The 9,069-nt window shown below is 38.6% G+C and overlaps 1 long non-coding RNA gene across 1 annotated transcript; it reads right to left on the bottom strand.

Moving 5' to 3' along the window:
- Positions 1-3,068: 3,068 nt before the first annotated feature.
- On the bottom strand, positions 3,069-9,050 carry LOC142358853 (uncharacterized). Its single transcript, XR_012761906.1, has 3 exons — positions 9,006-9,050; positions 7,092-7,167; positions 3,069-6,956 (listed from the first exon to the last, which is right to left on the bottom strand). It is a non-coding gene; the product is annotated as an uncharacterized LOC142358853 (long non-coding RNA).
- Between the last annotated feature and the right edge of the window lie 19 nt (positions 9,051-9,069).

Below are 9,069 nucleotides of genomic sequence, written 5' to 3'. Positions count from 1 at the left end.
TATTTGGTATTGTAAAAGAGAAGTAACAGTGTGGTGAGAGGTAAAACAAGAGAAAAGGCAGAATGAGCTTCACTGTCAGAAGTCATCAGTGAGAAAAAGGAAGAGAAACGGCAATGTGGCATATCACTTCTTTACTGACACTGAAGACAGGTCTACCTGAGTATAGCAAGACTTCAAACTCAGTGAGGCTTTCAGAAGAAGCAGGAAGAAAATGGTTCATCCTGGACATTGTTAATGACTCAGTCTGACAAATGCTGCTACTGTGCTGCTAAAATGGAACTTGTCATTGATAATAGTTTCTTTGGGAGCATTCATTCTTCATAAAAAGCTGAACACACTGACAACTAGATGATCCTAGATGGAGGAAGCAGCTTTTGAAGCCCAAGGGCAGAAAAAGATGTGCCAGACTTGGAACACAAATTGTGTAAGATAAATCAGAACTTATATCACAGGTTCAGAATAAGGCACAATATATATATGAACACAGGCATAATTATGCAAATTTGGGGAAACATGATCAATGTTTTTTTTTTTTAAAGCGGACATATTCATCAGCTGGTTTTGTGCATACCTGACAGTTCAACCATGATTTTGCTTGGTTTTAATTTTAAATCTCATTCATACAACATTTCTGTGGGATTGAACAGGACATCTACAATCGCTCTGGGGAAGGAATTTCAAATCTATAATTTGCAAAAACACTAAGCAGTCTAGATAGGCACGTGCCAAACATCCGTATGCCAAACAGCTTATAAAGTACTTGTACAAAAGGAACAGCTGAAGGGTTTTTTGACGTACCAATATGCATATGACTCAAATGGCCAAAACAGACAAACTCTTGCCATTGAACCTAAAAAACAATTCTAACAGTTTCTACCATCACTCTGGAGAAATGAGGAGAAAAAGAGAATGATCAGAGTTGTTACAGTAAAAATCTGACATAACAAATGATTCACAACGTGTATAAACTACTTCGAAAACAAAATGAGCATGTGAGCCTTGGTAGGAAAGAAGGACTAGAGCAGTACATGAAAACAAAAAGACCCATTATCAAGTGTGAAGACCTGAGGAATATGAAGAAGGAAATAAATGGAAATGTATGGGTAAGAGTAACTCTGAATGCGGGACAGAACAAGAATCAATGGAGCAGGAGTTGGAAATGGAAATAAGTGATAGGACTGCTGAAGAAAATCAGAGGCAGACTAGCACATCATTTTAGAATCTTACTACTGGTTTGAACATAGAGCATTCTACATTGTCATATGCTTTCAAGTGATCCATCAGCAAAAGTAAGGCAGTCCTTGCTCCACCACACAAGTCTCTAACAGTTACAACTTCTGTCACTTCTTTAAAACACATATTTGTGCCACAACTTCAAGCATGAACAGTTGGATGGCTTTTTTGCATCTTTTACTAACTCCTGTATTCAGTCATTCTATATTAAATGAATCTTTTAAACAGAATTTCACTTATTTTAAGGCAGACTGTTTACTCTCATTAAAATCTTCTATTCAGACCGGATGCAGTCAAAAAAGAAACTGTTTATGAATAACACAAAGATATTGTTATACAAAATTGTATTTCAGTAGCCATTAAGCATAAGCACAACATTATCCCTGTCATTATCAGCAACTCTGATGTCCAGGAAGAAAAAAAAAAATCAACTGCAATCAGCCTGAGAACAAATTTTTTCTGGCATGAGAAAAATGTGCAACTTAAAAGCTAAATCATTATTGTAGAAAAGAAAGTCTACACGTATCTTCTCTTTATAAAATTAAATTCTGTGTACTAGCATTATCATGCCATGATTTAATATTAATTTATTTTTAAAAGGAGCAACTGGGCATGTTAGCTCATGGTGTCCCCTTTGTCTAGCTACATCAACATCATTTTAATATTATTTTTTTAAACTATTTACATCATCAGTTTTACCCTAATTAGCTAACAACTTCTGTGGATTAAAAAACAATTGTGAAAGCCTGATGTTCTACCAAGAACTTTTCCAATGTACAGTATGCTTGACCAATGTGCTCGTTCAACATAATGAGAAAGAACAAGTATCAAAGGCTTTTAAGTGCTGGCATTAGGTGCAAGGATGCTAGCCACATTGCAAATCACTTAGTTACATTGTGCTTGCTTGCATTTCCTCTCCACTCTAGAAGACACACTGCTGTTCATTTTATACCTTAAAAATATAATTAAATAGAATTATTAGTGCACAATAGCTGTCCTGTTACTAAAAGAAAAAGCAGCTGCATTTCAAAAATAGCCAAAAGAATTCTAGTTACATTGCATACATTCTTTAATAATGCTAGACAAAAGATACAGTGAAAGAACATAACATGGTACACAGTTAATGAGCATTTATTGAGCAATAAAGATAAAATACTAAATGCTGAGGCCTTCTGAGTATTCCAAACACTATTCAGAACATATCAGGCCATTGTATATAAAGTAATGCATCCATAAAATGATCAACTCACATTTTGTAACTCTCTGGAAAAGTCTGGTTTCATTAACCTGATTTGTATCTTGCAGAAACACTATACCCGACTGAATTCATATGTGAGAGAGAGAACTTTCATTCACCCACACCAAGCGCATAACTATCCCATGCACGAAAAAATGACTACAAGAAAAATGTTCACGTAATTCAAGTTCTAACTGTATTATGACACAGATGTGTTTGTGGATGTGGGTAATTATTTGGATTGACTAAAAACATCCTTTGCCAGTATGTTTCACATTCAGTTTCCTATGGTAAAAAGAGAAATAGTGAGTCAGAATTTCAAGGCTCTGCTCAAGCCACAGAATTTCGGCAATTTGCATTGCCTCGATCTCCTCTGTTCCATCCCTAATGCAATCCTCGTCTTGGCTACTTACCTGTACCAGTTGCATTCTTTTATAAATCTCTATCCAATTCCAGTCTCTAATCTTCAATTTTTTTTACTCCTTGCCTACTGTCTTTCCCAACTACTCCTAGCATTCCACTAAGAGATCACAGTCTGCATCCTGGAATCTCCACCTTTCAGATGGAAAAAACCTACCATACAGGTACTAATGGAAAGAAATCTGTAATAAAAAGGAAAATAAACTATTAAGAAGAATAAGATGCTCAAAAATGGGTAATCAATTCAGTGGCATCACAGTGACCCCTTTAAAATAAAAACATCCTTAACTTCCCCCCCTTTATTTCACACACTTGCTTAAAGCTGTATCTACATGTCAGTCTCTAATTTCCCTGTAATTTACTGTGTCCTTAAGACGTGTACATACTCGTTATTCAGACAGGTTCTAATGGGTTTTCTACTTTGTTTGCTTTTGCTTACGTGAATTTTCATTCTGTCAGGCAGTTTGGCTCTTTATTTCCAATATTTACACCTACCTTTCACTGTTTCGATGCTTTCTGTATAAGGTGTTTCTTTGCTCATGAAACGTCTGAGAAACACTGACTACCTTAAAGCCACAGAATCTCTCCAAGAACTTTCAAGGAAAGTCAGTAATTCTATACACTTAAAAAAAAAAATGATAAAAAAAACTCCTTTAGTAAGTCTCTAAGTATTATGAATGAAACCAAACATCATAAATATTTCCAATGTTATTCAATAATATATGCCACTATCCACTGTACTGGATAGTGATTCCTGACAAACACATCACACTGGAAACACTGAATTCTTGTGTGAAGCTGAAAAATTCTTCAGACATTGGCTTAAATGTGGAATTGATGTAACTGAACTAAAGAGAACCACATATTGTCTTAGTACATCTAGTGAGTCACAGTTCTGTGCAACAGGCTACATTACCTTCTTCCTTACTTGTTTACCAGTATGGAAAATAAACAAAACATCAATCAGGAGTAACACTACACTTCTTCACACTGGAAGCATTTCGTCCTCTTTCTTCTTCATAGTGTCAGAACTTCCCTGCAGTTCTCTTACTTAGTCTTGACCAGTAATACTAAGTTTTATTCACATTGAATCTACTTATTAACAAGCCTTTGCAGTACAGGAAACAATCCACTCAGTTACAGCATTTTCCTGTACATGGCGTTCCTGGAATTTTCCAGACTGCATCATACATTCTCATCAGTATTTGAAGACAGGTGACACACTTGTTTAAAATATAAAGAGGCTACTTCAGCAGTAACTGCAGCTCTTTGATACATATTGTATGTAGCCACATTAGCACTGCCAAGTGTTTGTTCTACAAATACTTAAAGCAGCAGACTTTTTTCACAGTATTTCTACAGCACACTCACACCTTAGCATTCTCAATGCAGATAATAAAAAGAATATGCCACAGCAACCACAGTTCCTCTCCAGAGACACAACTCCCCAAGCCCAAAGCAGGGAAGGAGAGAGAATAAAGCTGGACATTAAATGTACATACAAAATACATCCATTATACAGCTATCGGAAGCAAGATAGCACTCAAAACATCAGTTCAACCTGCAAGTCAGATGTATAATGTTGTTGTTTAAAAATAACAGAACTAGTAGAGTGCTAAAAGAAATGAGCAGAGAATGCAGCTTCAAAATACACAAAATAATGTACTAACATAATGAAGGGTGATACTATTTGTTCATATAAAGTCTTGTTAAGCTATACAACTCCCTACCACAGACCACTGTCAATGTCTAACATTTACACAGATTCAAAACTGTCTGCATGTGTTCATGGAAGGAAGAGTTAATTGTACTAGCTTATGTGGATACAGAAGGTCCTTGGCTGTGAGAATGTACTGTAGAGCATCTTAGTATATGCTAACAAGTCTTATACCTTCCCCTATTTTCTTCCCCAGAATTTGTTATTCATCATCGTCAGAGACAGCAGACTAGACTAGACAAAAACGTGGTCTGCATTAATACAGCTGTTCTCTTGTGGCAACAAAGAAAACCAAGGCAGGAGTCAGGACAGGGTCCCAGAGTCATGGTGTTCTAAACACCAGTATGGGCAACGGAACTGGGAGATGTAGCTAGCAAACAGCTGTGGAAATGTGCTGTGAGCACAAACATCAAGATCACAATTTTTTGTTGACTTGATCCTACAATCATAGAATCGTTGAGGTTGGAAAAGACCTCTAAGATGCTCAAGTCCAAGCATCACCATGACCACCATGTCTTATAAACCATGTTCTGAAGTGCCATATCTACACGTTTTCTGAACACCTCCAGGGATGGTGACTCCACCACCACCCTGGGCAGCCTGTTCCAACATCTGACCACTCCTTCAGTAAAGCAGTTTTTCCTAATATCCAATCTAACCCCCCCACGATGCAACTTGAGGCCATTGCCTCTTGTCCTATCGCTAGTTACTTGGGAGAAGAGACCAACACCCACCTCACTACAACCTCCTTTCAGGTAGTTGTAGAGAGCGATAAGGTCTCCTCAGCCTTCTCTTCTCCAAAATAAACAATCCCAGTTCCCCCAGTGGCTTCTTGTAAGACTTGTTCTCTAGACCTTTCACCAGCCTCGTTGCCCTTCTCTGGACATGCTCCAGCATCTCAATGTCCTTCTCGTAGTGAGGGGCCCAAAGCTGGTACTCAGTACTCGAGGTGCAGCCTCACCAGTGCTGAGTACAGGGGCACAATCACCTCCCTACTCCTGCTGGCCACACTACTCCTGATCCAAGCCAGGATGCTGTTGGCCTTCTTGGCCACCTTGGCACACTACTGGCTCCTGTTCAGCCACCTGTCGACCAACACCCCCAGGTCCTTTTCTGCCAGGCAGCTCTCCAGGCACTCTTTCCCAAGCCTGTAGCGTTGCATGGCATTGTTGTGACCCAAGTGCAGGACCCGGCACTTGGCCTTGTTGAACACCATAGAACTGGCCTGGGCCCATCGGTCCAGACTGTCCAGATCCCTCTGCAGAGCCTTCCTATACTTAAGCAGATCGACACTCCTGCTCAACTTTGTGTCATTTACAAACTTACTGAGGGAGCACTCAATCCCCTCATCCAGATCATTGATAAAGACGTTAAAGAAGACAGGCCCCAAAACTGATCTTCAGTACAGACATGAGGATCCAGAGATGACAGAAGAAGAGTATCTGTGTGGGATGAATATAGTTGAAACGAAGTTTCAAAGAGGACATGATCATTTGATCGTGTCAGAGCGAATACATAATATTAAGTAAAATGACTAATGAAACTAGAGATGGAAAAGTGGAAAAGAAGGCCTATGAGAAATGGAGGCTATTAGGCTCTTTGTAAGTTCCCAGGAAAGAAACAAGGCAAACAAACAATAAGGACATAAAATTAAAAAAAAATCTTACTTATCTATGTTTAGAAACATTTTTTAGTTACTTTGTATCAGTTTATTACTACTACTGTCTGCATGGCTTCAATCTAAATGTAGTCTAAGAAGTCAGGTACTTCTCCATTTGACTTAATCCTGGTGGTATCAAGATGAAATCATTCTTCCTAACTCCCCCTTCAGTTTAGTATCTTGAACATTAGAAAGTATTTGATTGTTCTTCTGTGATAAAAGCTTAAGTTTATTGATAACAACTTTAAAAATTGTATTTTGCCCTTTTATTCTTTATGCATACTACTATTATGTCCATGTTATTGCAAATTAATATCCACAAAAGCTGTAGGCTTGATTATGTCGTAAGCTCTTTTTTTGTTCTTCATACATACAGTTTCTTTCAGGACGGCAAAAGAAATGAAATGTAACAGATAATCCCTGGTACTTTAGTTTCTGTGCTCAACAGATTGCTGTTTGATGTCTTATATTCCTTTGACCATCATAAATACAATCCATAGATAATTCTCTCTTCTTTCAAAGCAAGTCCACACGAAGACGCATGAAGTTTAAAATAAACACAGAGTTGTAGGTGAAAAGTTGAGATGCATTCCACAGCCCAGTATTAGTGTCTAAAAGCTACATTATCCAAAGTATAGTGTCCTGTTGAAAATCAATTCGGAATTTCGAAGACATTCCCACTGGCATTCCTAGTAGAGAAGTAAGAAATTAACAGGACACTAAATAATTATTAATACAGTAATTTAATATAATACAGTATTAATATAATTATTATTTTTAAATATTGATGTTTTCAGCAAGGGTAGAAACAGGGAAACATCTACCTTGCTTGTTGTCTGCAAGTATTTTCCTTTTCTTGACTGAGCTTTCACAGTGCAGAACACAGACATCTTTCCAAGTCTTAAATTCAGTGAAAGAACGAAATCGAAATTGATTACTACATTATTCCACCACTATTAAGAATTCTGCAAGAAAGCTACATTAATTTCTTCAGAGCTAAGACAGACTTGGATGAAACCGCAAACCCCCACTGAATTTAAATGAGAAATTCCACATCTTTCTCACAATTCTAGCCTATCTGAGTAAGATTTTATGATGTCCAACTCAGCAAACGGAACAACCAATGTTATTTTTTAAAAAAAACTAGCTGTTTAGAAAACTATTGAATATGATAATGAACTTGAAGGAATACATTCCATAAAAATTCCAAAGATACAGGAAGTAACAGGTTTTCTAAGTCAGAGGTGATATGGAAAGAAGTTCTAAACTTAATAGAAATCCGTTCTAGTTTGCATTTTTTAAATCAACATAAACTTCTGTTAATGACTACAGCAACATTTAACTATATATAAACATAAATACATATACATTGATTTCTGGAGCTGAGCAAAAAACTCCATGAAGAAGCTAAAAAAGCTTGCTCTTTGCACTCTGACATACCAGAAACACACTCTGATGGTAGATACTTCCACTGCAAACATTATAATAAAAAAATGAAGTTTTTTTTCTTCCCCTGACGTGTATTTTTATTACTTTACACAAAACTTCAAAAATTTAAAATAATATAAATATTAATTTAAACATCCATCCTGAAAGTACTTCTCTCTTGAAGCTTCCTGTTACTTGACTCATTCATGTGCCACTAAATCTGCAATGGCCTTCTCAAGATATAAATGACTGGCCAATTATACTTTTACTTTTGCAAAACTCAGTCATTTACTTTGATTTTAAGCACACCTTCTGTAAAAGCACAGAAATTTGATCTAAAGACTTCCAGAGCAAAAGAATCCGCAATGTTCCAAGTTGTTCATGTCAACTGTTAATCATTGTGACTTTTGAAAATTACGGTTAGTTTGTTGTCTGCCCGTCATTAACCACTACATCCTCTTGTTCCTGTCTTTTCTACATTAAATAACCCTTCAGGCTTCTGTATTGCTCTGAAAGGTACTTGAAAACCTAATTAAAATTATCAACTATAGGTATTTTCCAGAAAAGGAAACTAGCCAATTTAAATTCCCATGGTGTACACTGTATTTTCCAGATGTAGTACTCTACGGTCTACATTTTTGTAACACTCTTCCAAATCGGGTCATCTAAACTATGGATGATTATTTCAGCATGATTCTAAAAGAAAAATGACCAATACAAACAAATGCAGAGCAAGCACAGCGCCGGTGAGGCTTGTTTCAAGCCAAGCTCGGAGCCCTAACCGGGCTTACCACAGAGCCGCACCAGCAGCTGTATCGGCACACAAACGCTGCTGAGACTTTTTACACAAACACGACTGTTGAAAAACACCCTTGTAAATGTGCAGCGCACGTACAGACTGGCAGAGCTTTTCTCAGCAGGTTTTGCTCTCCCTCTCATGCGGTGCCAGCACCGTCATATGTGCCGCTACGTGAACCGATTTGGGAAAATTATCCTGGATTTTTCCCGGTTTTTCCATTTTTCTGACAGACTGTTCTTCAGCCCAAGCAGCCTAAGCCCCAGCTCCACACCACCTGCGCCGGCACATGAGCAAACCCAGCAACGGGCCGCGCCAAGGCCGGGGCGGAACGGGGAAGTGAGTGACTTAAACACGTCTCGAACAAGCAGCCAGACACGCGGCCGCGCAGCCAGGACCTCACAGAACACGGCGGTGAACGCTCGAACAGAAGGCTGAACCCCTCCTCCGCCCCCGCCCCGGTCCCCCTCCTCAGCCCGGCGGCAGCCCCGCGCTTTCCCGGCTCAACGCCTACCGGCCCCGCTCGGAGCGGCGGTTGGGCCGCACAACTGCCGGTCAGCCGCCCCGCCCCGCCCCAC

The sequence above is a fragment of the Opisthocomus hoazin genome, chromosome Z (assembly GCF_030867145.1).
Source record: "Opisthocomus hoazin isolate bOpiHoa1 chromosome Z, bOpiHoa1.hap1, whole genome shotgun sequence".
NCBI lineage: Eukaryota > Metazoa > Chordata > Aves > Opisthocomiformes > Opisthocomidae > Opisthocomus > Opisthocomus hoazin.
Note: the sequence above shows the minus strand (reverse complement) of the source record. Positions and strands in the feature narration are given on the sequence as shown.